We start from the raw sequence: 20,566 nt of genomic DNA on the forward strand, positions 1-20,566 counted from the left end.
AAATCAATTTGCGTTAAAGTGTTGTAATAGCCCTGAATAGTATACAAATAAAGCGGTAATTACTTTTTAATGCCCGAGATAAATATTACTGGTAGATGTTAATTGTTAACTGTTACTATTTATGAAGAAACAATAATATATTTTATTAAATTTGTTTTTTTTTTTTGTTTTGAACTTACATCTAAGTCTACGCTTTATCAATATATCTTAACTCTACTCTGTATTCTTACGTAACATTAAATAACTATATTTGAAACCTTGCTGTATCCTAATTGAATCCTGTAGGTATTCATAATGTAAAGAAGAAGAAACATTGAAAGTTCATCTTACCAGCCTGTCACATGGCGTACATACTCGTTTATAGTAAAATAAAGCAAAACCAGTGAGAAATTAATTTCAAGATATATCTTGTGTACGGTTTAACATATATGATATGATTTATCAAGTTATTTTATAAATTCCTACGCCAACGTCCATTCCGATGGAGCGGTGAGCGGAAATCTTGTATTCATACACTTTTGTAACTCAGTAGGTATAATATACCTATTTAATGATAACATATAAATCAGCGGTTCTATTTTATACATCACTATAGCTACACGGCAATTAAGGTCACCGAATACGGAACAACATAAGAATGCTTTTTGTTTTGGCTCGTTTTAAATTCTAACAAAAGTATCGTATATGAAATCCGACCCAGTTTAACCTTAATTCGCTTGCTTGCTTAATTATGCTGATTATGTACGAGTAGCATTCGTTATAATGAAATCAGTTTTTGTCATATTTTTGTAATTATGAACTTTGTATAGTCCGCTAGTCCGCTTTGAATATAGAAATGAATCGCGTCGCTATAGCAAGTTGTATAACTACAGCTGCTCGCAACAACTTCAGAGCGGACTAGCAGTTTGGCGCGGACTATGCACACAATACTGTCGATGCCGTAGATATATACACACACCAAATAACAAAATCATGTATAAACATACAATGGAAATCTCTTAATTTATTTTATGATCCATTTATTAAGCTTCGTTATAATGTCTGAGAAGTATTTTAACGGCATCTAGCTGAAGTTATCTACATCAAATTAATTTGTTAGGGTGATTGTGACAATTATACAATGAACAATAAATATTTATCCTTAACAATGTGGAAATATTGTTTTGAATTAAGTACAGGTGAGATCACAAGAAACTCTTGTCTTTCTTGAAAATTTGCTAATAAATATATGAAATGTTTGTAACTAGGTTTATCGTATGTTTTAGAACTTTGATTTATTAATCCAACGGACACTGATGATGATATTTACTTTAATAGACTACTTAGGTATTGTTCGAGGAAGTACAGTGTGTTTAATTCCTTGGCCTTATACCTACTTTCAATTAAGGTTTTTTGCTCAGCTTAATAATATGTGCTGTATTTAATTATAGCGACATTAAACGGGTTTTAATTTTAATGAATGTTGTTCGAAACAGGGTTTGGGATTAAAAAGCAATAGCTTAGTACGATAGAAATTGTATAATAGATAGATGTCTAATCGTATTAAGAGATGATTATTGTGTATTATGGAGAGGTATACTATTATAAAGACGTATACAATATTCGAAAGTGATAAGTCTAATTATGGTTCAACTGCAGCGGTATTACCGCCAAATCTATTTTTGTCTATCTATGGCAGTAGTAGCGCGTAAGTCGTAAACGTAGAGTCGTTAGAAGGGCATATGGTACGGAAGATTAGGTATTAGGTATAGTTACATTATATACTTTAAGGGTAGCAACTCATCAATGATTATCTTTACTATAAGTTAATCATTGATGAGTTGCTCCCCTTGAAGACTTGTTTTATAAATAATTGGTTAAAGGTTTTCTAGGTTAGTAGACACTACGTAATATTATTTGGGTTGGATGCTTTTGACACTTCAATGACTCAAGTAAAACTCATTCTATGCTATATGTTTATGGGAACTCTATATTTTAGGAACGGAGCCATTTTTTTATTAACGTCAGTCGTAGAAAAGTACCACGCATTGTTCTGAAGCCATTGAAATGTGTCAATAAATGAGAATTGATAGATAGAGCTGTTGTAGCGAAACCTTGACACCAATTGTAATGCAACCCAAAGTCATTGGAGGACTGGTTCGTAAACAAACACTGCGTCAGCGGGTATTCGCCGAATATGGCTCGGACGCACGTAGAGTCGTAGAGTCGTAGAGTCAGTCACTACTTGAACACTAAGCTAAACCATTAAGGTATTGTGTAGTTATAAAATATTTTTACAAAATGTTAAAGAATAAATATTTTTATGAATTAAGTAAAATAATTTAAGGTAATTCATAAATCGAACTAAAATGAGATAATAAATCAGTATACCTACCTACTGAGTAAGGGTCAAAAAAAATCTCACAAGGCGCTATGTCTACAAAACTTTATATATAGTTATATATCGTAAATACGTTTTGATTTCTATAAAACATAAATAATAATCTAGAAATATAAATGTAATTTATCTGAAAAATATAATATATCAAATTTATACAACGCCGTTGTGTTAATCTAATTTATTAGAGGTCGTATGGGCTTAGCAACGAGTTTATTTAAATGGCCCGCCATATAATTTGATTGCCTATGGTCTATCGATTTGCATACGACCCCAATAGCGCAGCGCGACAATAAAATGTTTATCGCGATTGTCGCGGAAGTACTGCTCCGTCCGCAGTTCGTGGAATAGTTTTGTTTGGAACTATTCAAATGGCTTTCAATTGCTTATGGATAGTTGAACGCGTTCGATTTTGTCGTAGCAAGCAGAACAATATACTAGGTTTGCGTTAAAATCTTTATATTGAAATTGAATTGAGTGTCATTGTGTTCACTGTACTGCTTTTACAGGGTACTACTGTAGAGTACTAAAACCTTGACTTTTCATCAAAGACAGAGTGACGTGGCGCGAACAACATCTAGAAAGATATTTTTTTGTTTTGTTTTGATCCCGATAGAAACTTAAAATTGAAGGATTCAATAATATTTAACATTTTCAAGAAGGCAACCGAAGGATAATAGTTGCAACATTACCGATTAGGATCTAGGTTTACACTAACCCCCCCTTGAAATCCAATAAATAAAATTGCGTCTGACAATTAGATAATTGAAACCCAAATGTAACATTTCAATGGACTACATCGTTCAGATTAAAGTGAGGTGAGTGAAGGTGAGTTATTGTTTGCGTTTTGTACCTTTAATATATAGCAAGCAGAACAATATACTAGGTTTGCGTTAAAATCTTTATATTGAAATTGTATTTGTGTTCACTGTACTGCTTTTACAGGGTACTACTGTAGAGTACTAAAACCTTGACTTTTCATCAAAGAGATCAAATATACGGGTCGATAAAGCGGACCTTGTGAAGATTTTCACACACAAACTTTTAATCCTGTTTTACTCTTATCCCGGATTGATAGAAGTTTAGCAAACATTTTGGAACAACATATTACCGATGGTGGATGTTACTTTTACTCCTCATAAGGCCATGACCCATGTCCGGTCAGTGGTTATTGTATACTTAAATATGCAGCGTTAAATGGATTTAATTAATAAATAAGCTGATAATTTTCTGCTGGCATTTTCAAAATGGCGGCGCAGAGACAATATTTGCGACACTACAAATAATGATTTAGCTTTACACTAACCCTCTTTTGGAAATCTAAAAAATAAAATTGATTCCTCGGATAATTCGAACCCAAAGAGAAGATTTCGAATCAATGGACAGATTGTATTGAGGAATAATAAGTGCGTTTTGTACCTACAATACATTCAACGAATTAACTCGATCTGACAGTAGGTTACAGACAACCTACTTAGTTATCCTATTCTGTACAATTTATGTACGCATTATTCATACCTGTGTCCCTAAGGGTTTGTAATATTGTCATGTCTAGCATGATGAATATTTATTAAGGCTTTCACCGCTCCGGTTGGCTTTTCACGTGAAATTATTGTGAAAACTTGCTCGAGAATCAATTGTTAACAAATAACTTAGTATAACTAGTTTTTAACAGAGTGATGCCTATTGCACGGAAGGCACGTTTTGTTACAGTATGACACTAATAAAATCACGCTCTGTAGAGCCATAATAGGTACAAGTTAAACAGTGTCTGTCAACGTACTCATGTAATCGTATATATTTATACATATGTATTGGCGTTATTATATGAAATGTAGCAGCAAGTGTACATATGATGGTCTTATGGGTGTGTATTAAATAATTATTGTCATATTGGGATAAATACATACACATTTTAGTATCCCTACGTCTGCGACTACAGGACTACAGATATGCGTTTAGTATTGAAACACCATGAAGTAATGGAACTGCACTCAAGCATTAGATACCACTATTCATCAAAAGTATCTTTAAAAGTGACCTTTGTGTATTATACATATATATTTACGTGTATTATACGTATATTCAATATATATATGATATAAAGTAGCTTGTTAACAGGATATTAAGCGATTTTTATGGACTATGAAGATTCTTAAGAAAGTTTATGTATCCAAGATCAATTTAGACCTAGGCAGATTTTATAAACGATAGTTTCAATATCGGTGCCGTAAATCAGTCAATCTTCAAGCTTACTTAGTTTAAAACGCTACAATTTTATCTACAATCTATACAATGTGGTTTTAGTGTTTTGTATATGTTTTCTGTCTTAAATTGGCTTGAAAATAAAGAGTACCTACAAGTAATATTTGTATTGTACGCTTTAATTTCAATTTCTTCTGCTTATAGGTACTTACACGATAGATGCGCTCTACCCAATCTAATCCACCTGACATTACGAGCCACATTGGCCTAGATTGGATTTAAGTCCTGCCCTGAATTAATTAGATTACACTCATTACGACTGTTCCGTTCATTTGGCCATCAATCTACGTGATTAAGTATATTTAATTTGTAATGTACAAAATAAAATGTCGTGGGTATAAATAGCTATGATTTTACTGTGATCTATATGGGAGATGCGTTTTAGGCATTAATTCGAAAATAATGTTTCAAAGTACCTACGATACGATATACCTACATATTTACTTAACAAATGTTGTAATATTAATAACTAGTGAAAAAACAAAAATCCTTGAAGCTAGAATTATGCTAAATATTAAATACGAGTAAATATGTATAAAAATAATGATTGTATTTTTATGTGTAAAAGCATTCGGTTGGATGCATACAATAATATAAAGAAGTAGTTTTTATTGTTAGCTAAATAAATTGCATATATATGTATTTGAGCCTTCGATATATTAAAATTGGAAACAGTAAAAATGAACTGGTTTTTATTTTTAAAAGTGTACTCATGTTTCCTGCAGTAAATTTTCATCATAATGCGAGTAGACTGCCCATGTCTGCCACCCACCAGGACTTTAAGTACGTAATCCTATTGCAGGATTGCAGGCTACCCACTCTCAATATTCACCATAACGGAAAATTCATCTGTTTTTATAAAGCACTCTACATTTGTAAAGGGGAAAAAGACAAATAATCGCTGACAAATAAAAATCGCGGAGTAGAAAAGGCTTTTTCGAGTTCAATGCTTCACAACATGAAGGTATGGCCCAAGAACACCCTAGATGACCAAATTTATCCGATAAAAAAGATAATCATACATTCATATCGGTACGACAGCTACGACATAAATATTGCAAAGTACAGCCCAAAATTCTGATTTGATTGAACATACCCTTGTCATCTTTTAAAAGATAATTCTGTATTGGTAGTAATGGCACTTCTGAATATCATATATCTCTGCACATTTCCCAATTTTAAGTAATTATCTCTTTAATCATATTAATATCCCATTTCCATCGCAACAGAGTGTATCCGTGTCCTGCGCCCCCGGGGTTGCGACTAGGCTTACCAACCTTGAAGTACAGATTTTCAGGAAATTCATAAATAAGTCTATATATTGTATTAGGCAACTACTGAAGGTGATCTTTCACCTTGTCTAATGATATAATTTACAGGACTGAAGAAATAGTGAACACATAACGAAATAGACTTTATTTATTTATAGATGAAATTTAATAAATGGCAATTTGTTCTATTACTTCTTGGAAGAAATACGGGACTTCCTACAATAGTACTTTGAATTCCTAGAGACAAGCAGATAGATATGTAGAGAATACGGGCGTCGAGAGTTCCTTCTTTGCCCGATCAGTTCTTAAAGAGGTAACCACCCAAAGGAATCTTAACTATTAATTATTATATAATACTAAATTATTTATCGTACTATCTTTTTAATATAAGAAATACTTTAATACTTTACGAAACGTGACGATTTGCAAGACATGGAAAGACCTCACACAGGTGGTTTCGGATTCGATCCCTGGCCGGGAGGCATCAAAATGATAAGTAAAGAATTTTTGTGTGCGGTTATTTATAATTTTTTTCATAACTTCATAGCTTTCTCGATAAGTCTGCATTTCACTATAAGTGGAGATATTATCAGTGTCATGACGTAAATACTTATAGTGATTATTATGAAGGGTCTACATTCTATCTTATATCTTAAAGCAGAATGCTACCACATATACTATTAGAGATAGGTATTCCTGTCAACCTTCATATTTCTGCCGAAATAATGGGATTCCCTAGTTCCCATGGACTATTGGAAACCCTAGTTGGGACACCGTAAGCCAATTGCAGTTGTAATCTATTCTGATGGGGTATTCCGGCTTTCAATTTCCACCGTGCATAAAATATGTCAACATTTTACAGACATTTTCTTGTAAATCTGGTATACGTAGAGTTGTGTGATTTTTGTACATTACTTGTACAAGTTATTTGCGACACTATCTAGCTGCTCAAGAGAAATAGCGTTCATAGTACATATTCTTAAGAATAAAATTTGCAATATTTATCTTTATTAACACGTGTAACTACAGTATATGTAAAACGTGAAAGCTTTATTAAGATAATGATGTAAGCTAAAGCAATACATACGCACACATATTAACAAATATTTTTTCTAATATCAGATAGCATCCAAGATAAATAAACAACTCTGAGACATGTATTTAGGCGTAGAAGAGCGAAGTGGGTGTTTATACAGAGACCTAAGAATCCTGCATTCAGCTTACAAACAAGCTCATAAGAAGCAAGCTTCTCGTCTGCATATTTGAGTGGAGTACCCATTGTGGTGCTAATTATACGCTTCCCTTACCCTTTTAACAGAACCACTATTAGGTGCCTGTGTTACGGACGAGATATAAGGGTGAAAGTAATTCAGGTGAATACAAGTACAATAGAGACCGTTTTATTAATAACAATAAATTATGTGGTTGTAAATTTTATAATTAGCAGGTCAGCATGTATTTGGACTGATATTTGTGTCGTTGTACAAACAATCAGTTTGTCTATTTTATTCTTTTTAAATCTTTGATCACTAATAAGAACTTAGTGATCGAAGTTTTAAATTCAATAATTTATAATTATTACATTTACTGCATATAAGTATTAGATATTAGATATTGTTATGAAATAAATTAGCGAACTAAAGTCTAGCGAAGTCTAGTATGTTGCTGAACACTTTCAATTATCTAAATATATATAACTTAAAGGTGACTGACTGACATAGTGATCTGTCAAGGCACAGCCTAAACCACTGGACGGATCGGGCTGAAATTTGGCATGCAGGTAGATGACGTAGGCATCCGCTAAGAAAGGATTTTGATCAATTCTACTCCCAAGGGGATAAAATAGGTAGGAAAATATTACTTCGTAACGCGAGCGAAGCCGCGGGCAAAAGCTCGTTTTCAATAAGCTAGTAATTATGTTTAATTTTTTGTTAGTAACGCGTTCACACGTTGTGATGAAATGTTCTAGGTCAGCAAGAACCGTTCGCTGATTTGAATAACGACATTATTTCATATGAATTCAATAACAACATTTTATGTCATCTCAAACCGCGAGCTTTGCATAATAATGAGTAACAAATGCATATTATTATATTATACACAATAGTTCTAGCTTACGTAAAGTTTATTAATAAAAATAGGTACGTAATAAATACAATTATAATTACATTATACGTACATTATAAGAACATTACGCTACTGGAGTCATCTATAAAACTGTGGAATGGTTAATACGTTATTAATATTGTTTTTAAAAAACGTAAAGTATTTCTTGCCAATAGTCCGTTTAATTGAAGAATAGGTACATGTTAAACATCTTTATACCAAGTTTCATATCATTTTCCATATTGTATTGTCCAAGCTAGAATAAGCATTAGATACCTGTTATAGAACATGATGTTTAGAACTAACGTGACATTTCGTATCATCATTCACTCCATGCATTTATTTATTTCCATTTTTTATTGTCTTGTAAAGTTTGATGTTTTGAAGTTAACATTATTTTAGGTCGTCGATTGTATTTGCGTGAATGTAAGTACAAAGTCGTAGTCGTGGGAACTGTGGATTCCGTTATATCTATACAATATTTTAATTAACGTGTGAAGCATGGTATAATAAGTCATATCAAAATTTTAGCACATTATCACGCACCTTACGTGTGCTCATTTTATTTAAATGAAAATTTAGTAGGTATGATATTAATACTGTTTTTCGTTGTCTCATATAGTGAAGGTTATGAACATTAAAGATCTTCGAAACAATCTAAGTTTAAATGTATAAGCTACTTTAAATGTATAAGATAAAACTATTTTTCGTCCACATTATTAAAATGCATCTGTTTATCATAACCCAGACTACATCAATACGGATCGATGGACCGAAATTCGCAACGCGATTAGATAGTTCAATGAGCCAGAAGTGTTGAAAGCAACTGGCCGGTCCCAAAAAGCGCGTAGTCACGATGTGCAAATACGCTAACGGTACCGTCGGCCTCACAGACTGATATGAACCTCGGACCGGATGGGTGAGGAAGGACGCCTTATGTACTGCGCTTGAGCGGACCGGACGCATGGGCCATCACCAAAACAGTGATATCATCATATCGGCCGTGCATACAAATTTTGCATTGAATACATTATGTACATGATACACCTGTCCTAACTGAGAACAATGGGCATTGGCCAGTACTTTGTTATAATATGTGTATCTCAATCGCCTCGCCCGCATCGATCTCGGTCGGAGGGCAGTTGAACCGCAGTAATGCTATATGTCGGGGACATTGCCTTAATTAGTTTACAGTAAACCCTTGAGAAAGTTGCCGGCTATTCACAAGTTTAATATAAGTCTTTACTATACTTTTACGGTTCTCGGTTCATTTAGCTCACAAATGGTAAAAACTGGCGACTTTATAACTGTTTACTCTTGCGTTTTATGTTTGTTTTTTACTGTAACTTTTACCGGTAATCATTAAAAACTTTCGTATTGGAGATACAACAAATTTACTACATTTAGTTGTCAATCTTCAAATCTGGGCAAATAAAATTTTGAAATCTTACTCCGCAAGAAATATCTATTGTGGTCAATTTAATTAATTTAATCATAATTTATGCTCTATTGTCAGGGTGCCTACAGTTTAGTTCCAACTGACTCATGTATGTGTTTAAAGGCCAGTGAACACAACTGTATGAGTAACGTTGTATATAATTCCATAGACGGCCATTTGTTACGTAGACAATAAAACCGGTCAAATGTGAACATCGTACTACGCTGCTGAATACGATGATGTGACACACGGTTAACTAATGGGTGTGGTAGTTTTATATTTCATTTATCTCGCTAGGAGTAAATATTAGTTGCCTACTTCTGTTAAAGGTAGTGTTAAAAAATTAATTGCGACTATTTACTGGTGTTCTGATTTTATTAAAATTATTAAGGTGTTTAACTCGTCGTCCATCAAGTATTAAAAACTACCATGTTTATTAAAATACGATACTGTTATTTTATATTTAATGTCAAAGTAAACGTTATTACAGCGCCATCTATCGTCGAGTAGCAATGTATATCAGCGCCATCTAGTAACTATTGCATCAAACACATGGATTAGGATCTCGTTGAGCTTGTTATTATAATTGACACTAGATGGCGTTTCTTGTTTCGTAACGCATGTAATTTTGAACTGCATTGCTTTTGCTTTGGCTTTTTATATAAGATATATTTAATATAGAGATTAAAATATTATAAAAAGCAAAAAAAAGTTCAATTAAATAATAATACTTATGAGATAATGTAGAAAATTTGCGGGTATTAATTAAAACGAAACTTTTGACTATGTATCGTAACGGTCGCTTTCTTTGTAAAACATTTATATTAATATTGCGGAGGTCAATAACATTACAGTTGTATAATAGATATAATGCCGTAGGTGTTATTGTTTAAGCTAATTGCTGCTGTACAGAGAACTACTCGAGCTTTACAACAATACGCCCGTATCTACATTCCACACCTACACTGCATCAAATAGGTGACTATCCCGGCTGCATAGGTAATGTATTGCAAAAACTATCAGTGTAATAGTATTTATTATTTGTGTAAGAAACCAGAGTGAGAGAAAGCCACAGTCACTTTTGTTTTACTGCAGGATGTCTATTTTGATAAGTTGAATTATTTCTTCTAAAGTAGTTCTTAAAATTACTTAAAAACTGGAACTTACACTGATATAGTCTCTAAATAAATTGGAATGTATTCATATTTACTTCTATGAGGTGTGTTATATATAACAGTATTAATTATATTAATCACATAAAAATCTACTACGGTTAGTGTAATAAACGCAAAAGCTACAAAATTTTGATAGAATGCGTGGTTTGAATTTTAATCAAAAATATTAGATATTTTGTTTATGACATCGTAGCAAAGGTTATTTTAGAGCCTTATAATATATTCAATCAGCCTGACATGTAGCAACATAAATGTACGCAGTAGGTTTGTATTACACAGGTAGGAGTAGGAGTAATATTACCTACATAATATATTTATACAATTATACATCATATATACATTCTTTACAAACACTTAAGTTCACATAACTTATATTATTATGGGTATATAAACCGGCATGATGATACTTACGTGTCATATAAGCACACAGCCTATGATGGCCGCGTTACCCGATCCTTGTAATCTGACATCAAAGCCTCCGCATGTGGATCACTGTCGTTTACTAAATGTAACGCTATTAGCGGTTTATGCCTTGCTTACGCTTTCTCTGACTATGGTTTTACAAGATGTAAAGTAGGGGCGCTTTGAAATTTGTTGACTTACTCTACCTACATCTCATCGCTTCGGATATCATACTCGTACACATATATTTTGTAGTATATAGGATATATATGGCATAAAAATAAAACTTTTAATTGTTACATTTGCTTTATACTTATTTATTATATTATTCGGAAAGAACTGCGACAGTGAAATGTATTCAATAGCGGCTCCATCTCGCTCCGATCAACCCTTCTTGAAACAAATGACCTCTTCTACTTTTTTTGTTTCGTGTTCTATAGTGAAATCAAATGAATATTGACCTTGTGAAAACTTAAAAATGTGATCGTATGGAGTTTCTTGCGCCGCTTCTTCTCCATAGCGAAACTCTTTCCGAAGCGGTGGTAGTTTGTTGACTTTCAAAAAGTATTCTTTATGAATCAATTTTGAATAAATGAGATTTCATTTTGAATTTGACTTAATTCGTTTTAATAAAAAAAAATACCCTAGTTACCTTCTTACCTTTATTTATATCTCCAGTCGACACGTAACACAATAACCTGAAAGGGCGTTGTTCAGTTTCCATAACTGACCATGAATATTCATAATACCTTGTATTTAAATTTCGCAAAGCCTACTTAAATAGATACTGGCACTATTGTATTGAAATGAAATAAAACAATCATGTTAGTTTATAGTTAAAAATATGCGCATAGAAAACTAATTTAAGACACTTATATACATAAATAGACATTAAATAATACAATTTTCGATTGCGTTACGTTGACGTATTGATTACTAACAAATTATTATAACCTCATCTTCAAACATAATTATAAATTTTTAGGGTTCCGTAGCCAAAGGGTAAAAACGGAACCCTATTACTAAGCCTCCGCTGTGTGTGCTATGTCCGTCTGTCATAGGGATCTAAAGCTTGAACCGTAATATAGACACTTGAAATGTTTACTATGTATATATAAGGTTAGCCGCTATAACAACAAATGCTAAAAATAAAGTTAAATATAAAAGGGGGTCCAAATACAAGAAATCGACGCCCAGACGTTGTTACCACTAAGGCCATCTGTGTTCGCATAATATAATAAGTTGTCAGCAAACACAGTATACATTACAGGATTACATATCGATAATATAAAGAAGTTCCAATAGATGGCGTTGTCGCTACATTTATATCGACACGGTGTATATTTCTTACGACTAAATATTGTAAGAAAGAATAAAATAAATACCAATAAAATAAATACCACAAAATAATAGAAGGTGGTAGAACCCTTTGTGGTTTGACTCCGGCGGCACCACCGCCACCTATTTCTACCTAATAACAGCAGTGTTAGGCGCTGCTGTGTTCCGGTTTGAAGGGTGTGGTAAGGGAGACAGACATTTCCGAGGCGGTCCAGCTTAGTCCTCAGGGTAGTGGCGCATCTGTGGCCGACCTCAGGTAGGAATATCTAATCCTATCTGGGGTTGATTACAGATGTCCATGGGCGGCAGTAGCCACATACCGTCAGGTGGACTGCATGCTCGTCTGTTACTCTTATATTATAAAAAAAAATGAACATTTAGTGGTACGGAAGCCTCCATGTGCGAGTGCGACTCGTACCTGACCAATTATCCGTTTCGTTATGATTGACTTCTCCGCGTGTAAGCCACGAAACCGTAAGTTTAATGGGAGTGTAATTATGACTGCTAATGAATATTTATGTGTTTCAACAACATTCTAATGAGTGTGCAATTATTGGGTACAACATGACGCCGGGTTAACTACATATGAAATTCAATTAAGTTTTTGTCCGCCCTTATATACGCTGATTGATCCTGCGTGTATATTATTGTGACCCATTTGAACTTATGATTGAATAATGTTTGTAGTAATAGTATCTAGCTGTTCTTGTTCATGTTGTGGAATACCTATCTTCAAAATCACACAAGCCTCATTCACTCGAAGACCCCTACCATATTTTAATGGAATGTGTGGAGAATAGTAACGAGTCAATTTTTAATTTGATCGGATGCTGCAACAGCATGCTGGTGGATCCGACGTCCGATGATGCCAGGAAGCTTTATGGGCTCATTAGACGTTAGACAACTTGAATGTGATTTGATTATTTTATTGCTTGGTTAATTGTATTAGAATGTTTAGAATCAGGGCGGCATGAGTGATGAAGCCTTTTTTTATCTGAAATTAAAAAAAGCCTCACTTTACAGCTAGCAACCATGGATGCGATACATGGGCTAAATTTTATTGATAGGGACTCTACATATTTTTCGAAGTAGACTGTGGTTTTCAAGATTAACAGACTAACAACTTTGGCTTTATTTATCTTTTAAATGAATGTGTTAATAGAAATTATTCATATATTTTTTGCTTTAACTACGAATGACAACTGACAAGAAAACAAAAGATTGCAAAGCTAACCAAACTCTGAAAGTAGAAATAATGGATTGATGATGATAGGTGGTGTGCAAATTTAAGTTGAGAAAATAACAGTAATGAGTATAATACTTTAAAATCCACTTACACGTATATTCTAAGATACGAAGATACGGTTCAGCATACCCAAAAAAAGTCAATGGGAATGATAGCCTTATTTATAGAGTAATAGATAGCAATCATAATGGAACTTAAATTTTTATCGATTGCAATCGATCCCGGTATATGTAAGTTTAATGTATTTACCTGTTTGTTCAACGTTTATTGACACAGCGACTGCCGGCCATATGCCGAGCTTAGGGCAGTCGGCCAGTCAACAAACAGTTACTTCCCGTGTGAAACATAATAAACTTGGAGAAAATCGGATTTATGTGACACCGAGTTATCTAGTGTTTTATAGAATGTGTGAAATTTTAAGTAATTGCAAAATTGTGGCATGTTGGTAACGAACGAACTCTAATTGAGTTAATGTTCTGGTTAGTTTTCTGTAATTAGGTACTATATAATTAGTAAATAAATAAAATTAATAAGTTATATTAAATTTACGTTATATACGTTTATATTAACGCTTTCTACACTAACGCTATCTACATTCACAACCCCACACTAGGATTCCCTATATCGTGGGTGCTATGGACTCATACAGAGAAATACACAAACACCCAGACCCAGAAACAGAAATCTAAATTCATCATTTAGAAATCTGTCTGGCCGGGGATTGAACCCGGCATGGTAACCGCTCCGCCACGCGGGTCGTTACTTCTTTACGACTCCGATGCGTCTAATACCACATGTACATAGTTTGTTATAGTTTTTGTCATTAGGTAAATAAAGTCCTCAGAAAACAGACATCGTGAATTCATCATCTTAATTTTTGCCTGGCTGAGGTATGAACCAAAACCTTTTTGCATTCATTATTTTTGCAGTAAAATATTTATACATCTATACCTATTATGTACGTAGAGATAAAATTATTTCAACATAATATTTTTTAAATTTGCCGGAGTGGGTAGAATTATTAGAATGATTTGTAGTCGTTAATATGTTCAAATTGCACGTTAGTGGTATACAATATTGAGCAAGACGGCCATTATAGGTCAATAGTTCATTATTAGGGCATAATGGACTCGAATTAAACACAATCTATCCGTCAATTGAGTTTGGTATGTAACATTTAATACCCGCGTAGCGAAGCGCTTGCTCTAATGGTTTGACTCGTACGGGGTTCCGGGTTTGAGCCTAGAACAAGCAGATACTAAAATCATGAATTAGTTTTGGATCTAGGTGTACTTGTGTTTGTGTGTGTTAATAGAATCTACGAAATTGGATAATAGTTTTGGTGTAGAAAATGTTAAAAGTCGAATTTTGTAGAGAATTTGAAGTAACATAAACATTAAACTTGCCGTACATGTAACATGTGTAACATACATCTATGGTTCATGAACTATGGTTAGTGATATGTATGTGCGCAATTTAAATCTTTTAAAAGTATGTATGTTATGAGATGAATTGCTTAATAGTCTTTTTTTACGGGATGATGTGTTCGCCCAGCGAAAAAATCCCACTTTGAATTAAAAATAAATAAATAATATGGTTAGTGATACTTTTATAGGGTGGCGCAAGGCGTAGGTGGTTTGTTTTTGTGAATAACTTTTATACTTACTGAATAAAAAAAAATGATTGTGTCTAATATAAATCTTTACCAGGACCTGTAACTTTTTTTTTGCCAATTAGAAAATATGGTATCTGTCAAGTGTCTTCCACCAGTGCTGACACAAATTTGAGCCCGATTTTCCGCGACTTTCCTTAAGATTTCTGCCGATAACACTTCGCATTCCATTCGAATATTCTCCTTAAGAATATACAAGAAGAGAATAATATAAAATAATATTGATCAGAATATAATCTAATAAATTTCGTTTATCCATTCACAGTACGAGAAACTAGTGTGGGGCTATGACTTTAAGCATTACTTACTTAACGATACTACGTTATAAATGTACACTACAAGTACACAACATTATCTACATAAAAATGAAACGTTAATACCTAATAATACCTACTATATCCTAGGCTAAGATTATTTTGTTGACTAAACTAGTCGGAGCCGAGCTGCCCGCGAATGCAAATAAGTCTATTTGATTCGAACCGGTCCTAGCTGTATGAAGCGATAAGGTAATTCTCTCATGTGTCTACGGTTTAACTGATAATCTTTGCGAAGGGAAGTTTTTTGGGGTTAGCCAGACCCCTGCTAATAGATTACGTAAGAATAAAACCATTGAAACGGACTCCTGTTTTATAGGGGCGTCTAACGTAACGTTCATTGATTTTATTCATGGTTAATAATAACCATGATAGCTTAGTTTGGAATAGTCACTTTTTTTTTTTTTTTTTTTTTTTTTTTTTTTATTTATTGTTAATTAGAACGATACATTAATCAATTACACTAATTAACATGTCAAATTCAATGTCATAATACAGGAGACTTCATTATTAAATAGAATAAACATTTATATAATAGCTGAAAGTAAATTAAATAAAATAGTAACATTTAAGAATTAATAAGAAAAACAATAATTAATTATTAATTAAAATTAAATAAACTATGTCAGTACGAAATTTAATATTACATTACATTTACAGAAAAGCAACTGAGAATGTAGGAGGTTAGAATTTATCCGTAAACTTAAGGCACACACTTAAAACTTCCTGCCATCCGTCAGCAAATAGATCGAAGTCAGGATATGCGTTTAGGAGACTTCTCAAACCAGCGAGGGCACGAGGTATAGGCGAATTGGCATGTGCGACTGTGTGGCTAGAAGGTACGGCAAGTAGTTTATGTTTCCGGCTTCGATAGTAATTATCCGGCGTGAAAAATTTGGCTAGCTCGTTATGCAGGTCTGGCGCATCGATTAAGCCTCGAAAAATTTTGCACGCAGTCATTAACTGTATGTTTGCTCTCCTAGTCTTAAGGGAATTAAAGTTGAGACATCCTAGAAGGTATGCTGTAGGATACATGAGCGGATAATATCCAAAGTTGCGCTTGTACAGACTTCTGAGAAACGCTTTTTGTACTTTCTCTAGTATCAATTCATAAGTAGGCTCATGAGGATTCCAAACACATGAGCTGGCCTCCAGTTTGGTTCGGACTAGTGTGTTATATAGAAGTCTCACAACACGTTCCGTCTTGAAACTGCGGGAGTTCCTGAGGACGAATCCCAACTGTCGGAAGGATTCCTTGGCTATGGCCTTAATGTGTTCATGAAAAGTGAGCTTTTGGCCGAATGTGACACCCAGATCCTTCATTATTATGGTCCTGGGCATGGTGGTATTGCCGATTTTGTAGTCAAAGATGACCGGATGCCGCGCTCGACCAAAACTCATGACATAGCATTTAGATAAATTAAACTCCATTTTGTTTATGATACTCCACTCATATACCGCACGAATATCCTCCTGGAGTTTTAGGCAGTCCGTTTCTGACTGTATCTGAGCATATAGTTTGAGGTCGTCAGCGTAGAGAAGACATTCTGCATGCCTAAGAACCGCCGGAAGGTCGTTTATCATAATAAGAAACAGTAAAGGTCCCAATACCCAGGTCACTGTGTGAAAGTATCACGTTTTATTTTTTAATAAATGGTTGGAAAAGAGATTAATGGAATCTGCAAGGTCAGTGCTTGTGTTTATATTTCTATTTTACTTTTGGTGCAAAATAACCTCCCTTTCATTGGCATCTTAGTAACCTTGATCAAATGATGTTATCTTTTTTAATTAAAAGACACTTTTAAATTCCTGTCGCAATATTCTTACAGCCAAATAGACAAAGGTCATTTTTAATCTGTCACCGTGATTGAGACTATTTTTTATCTAGTGACAAAGTTTGGCGTATTCTTACTATATTTTGTGAGCTGTTCTATGTATATACCTGTCTTGGCTAAGGTAGGTACGAGTATATAGTAGTGTTGAGTCATCAAATAAAAGAAATATTCAAGTATTATTTTCGGACCTTTATTACGAGTATTCGTCAAAACTTGTTTATAAAAGTCTCACAAAATAAAGTAGTATTCCATATGAACATTTTTGTGAGGTTCCGCCTACGTGAATTCACGCGTACATACAGTTTTTTGACTTATTTTTCGGGAATGCCAATATTTTTAGGGAAAGATGTTGCTGCTATCGCTAACTGTATTTAAAACATATGCAAACTTCCTTTGTATTTATATGTATAAGTATGTGTTTAGTTCTCCTAATTCTTATCTTATCTCTATGGTAGTCGAAACGGTTAGGAGTCTAATAACAGTAAAGCTCTAAAATATTTTTTAATCGACTCGTATTTGTATTTCGTAAAACTGAATATAAATATTGTAATTTATGTATTTAAATAATACTAGTCGTGACGCAGTAATGCATGGGAAGTGGACCGTTGCATAAACCTGATACTGCTTTTTGTTACACGACAATAGCTGCATGTTCTGATTAGGAGTGAAAACTAGTTTACTGAATTTGTGACAATATTAGAATCTGTGAAAGGGCTAACCGTGTGTACAATTGTTTAACATCAAAACCACTCTCACCTTAAATAGTTTAATGTACGCACATAAAATAACAATGGAAGTTGCAGACGAGTTATATCCCATTTTAATTCAACATTCGTGTTATTGGATATTAAATAATGTAATAATCGGGGTGAAAAGAACGTTACGTAAATCAAAACAATTCTGACATCGTTGAAACTATTAATACCTGCTTAACGAAACCAGTTCAGTGATGTAGAGCTTAACATTATTAAAATGCAAATTAAACATAGGCAATTCCTCAAGTAAGGTTATTGGCCATGTCGAATATCATGCCATGGGACACCTTTTGATTCATGAATATGGAGCAGGATTTGTTGACATGAAGTCTTGCTACCGCGAGTGGTAACGGTCCTCGAGTCTACGGTGACTCGGATCGGCGACCAGCTAAACAGATGAGCAGCGTAACGTTTGGCAGGCGACGGGCGCCCTCCGCGCAGCCGCGGTGCAGACCAGTCGGCTCGAGCGCGACCCGCCACGCGCACCTATACGGCGCGCGAGTACGAAACGAGTTTATCCGAAACATTCGAATACCGAACACGGGATCACTAACGGTTGGCGGCAAAAGTGACGTTCGAGTGATAAGTGTTCGTTACTACTGTTATTAGTGCGTTCTCGAAAGGATCTGTGTTTGGATTTACTTGTTGGTCGTTGTCCTGCAATCGTTAATTCGCCAGCATTCTCGGTCGATTATGTGTTAACTTTGATCTACTTCATTCAAGAAAATTTAAATAATTAAAAACAAATTATATTAGGTTTCAATTAATAATATTCATTTTAAGAAATAACGTCCTAACGGGATATTGTAGAGTCATATTCTTTGAAATGACACTAATATATAGCATGTAGGTTGAAGGTAAATGACTGTGCATCAATATTTTATGGAATACGTCGCGCAAACCCTAACATTTGTGGTCAGTCATAAAAACAAGGTTTTTGTTTTTAACTGGCAATAAACTACTGAATAATTCTGTGAACTCATACAACAGCATTAATGACTATTAAAGAAAATATGTCTGTAGGCATATTCCTATATACGACAGGATGCTATAAATTGGAGATGCGAACCCTATAAATATAAATGTGCATTTCTGGAATCGTGTTAAGACAGCCGCAATAAAACAGGTTTATTATTCCCAATATTCGTAGGCGTAGATACCTTTCCTTGAAGACTATCTTACTAGACTACTGACATCTAGGTACAATCTCCCTGCTCTTTACTTAAGGTTCTAAAGGGCTTGATGTATTTATATCTTACCTTCGTTAAATTTATTTTTAAACTCTCTCATATTTTAAATTGAATTGCGATGAAGATTGGCTTGCAATGTAGCAACCTAATTTCCCTTGATTATTAGGTCTATTTTTTGTACTTGTCCCCGTGCAACCTATATGCGTTTTACTGGCAACTCTCACCACATTGCTTCTTCTAGGTTAGTTCTAGGTTACATCTCATGGGAGTGAGATCGACTTTCCTATCCATTTCGCGACCGATTAAATTGCATCCGCTAAAATACGGCTTAATGGTGACATTAACCTTCTTGGCAAATTAATAGAAAGAATCTCTCCAAAAATCCACTTAAATTGGGTTGGTATCGTGAACATGTCATTGTGCTATTCAATGATCTACCCATAGATTAGTAAAGATACTTCGCCGCCTTGAAATTGAATGAAGCCACAAATGGCTTATTATCGTAAGTTCTTTTTTTGAATTCTTGACAAATAAAAACATTTTTAGAGAAAATTTGCGAATAAATAACTAATACTGCGTAATTTACATAATAAATAAATAATTTATAATAATAATTTCAAATATTTTAGGGACATTTTAGGACGGAGACGTGGCAAGACTTTTTTACGCAACTATTTTAATTCTCAAAACTGGGTACTTTTTCTTGTTAGGAGTGAGTAATCTTTACTAATCTATGGATCTACCTATAAAAACCTGATAGCAATAAATGTGTGATTTTATTTATTCGTTAAAAAGTTATTGGTTAAAAACGGATTATTAAATTTTTAACCAGAACAATTTGAGAATCCAATTACTAAACAATACATTGGCAATCAGAGGAAAACTATTTGTATACCTACCTTATGATTAACTTGCATATATCGCAATAACAGCAACAATATATTATAGTTAATAATCCGATTGAGTATTTATAATACACAAATTCAAACAGGATGTAGTATTTTTAAATTATACATGAGTAATTGGACCTCCGCAACTTTACTTTATTTATTTCTGTCCTTATCAGGCTGTATTAATCTGCTCCGAGATCGACCGGACCGTATAATGATAGAAGTTTCCTATCAAACACGTGCGCAGGCGCAAGAAATTATTCGTTATTTTCGTTCATTGACCGTGGTCAGA

The 20,566-nt window shown here is 33.9% G+C and overlaps 1 protein-coding gene across 8 annotated transcripts in view; it reads left to right on the forward strand.

Moving 5' to 3' along the window:
* Positions 1-20,566, forward strand: part of raskol (Ras GTPase-activating protein raskol) — a 200,992-nt gene that overhangs the window by 13,590 nt on the left and 166,836 nt on the right. For 3 of the 8 annotated variants that reach the window (XM_073079014.1, XM_073079020.1, XM_073079019.1), the window contains exon 1: positions 18,664-18,880. The exons of 2 other annotated variants lie outside the window; for them this stretch is intronic. The gene's annotated coding sequence lies outside the window, so the exon portion shown is untranslated. Of the gene's footprint in view, positions 1-18,657; positions 18,881-20,566 lie in introns of those variants that run through there. 3 more of the 8 variants (XM_073079015.1, XM_073079017.1, XM_073079018.1) reach the window with 3 other exon arrangements.

Source organism: Epargyreus clarus, unplaced genomic scaffold, assembly GCF_041222505.1.
Source record: "Epargyreus clarus isolate Ecla_fem2 unplaced genomic scaffold, WU_Ecla_fem_2.2 ptg000014l, whole genome shotgun sequence".
Taxonomy (NCBI): domain Eukaryota; kingdom Metazoa; phylum Arthropoda; class Insecta; order Lepidoptera; family Hesperiidae; genus Epargyreus; species Epargyreus clarus.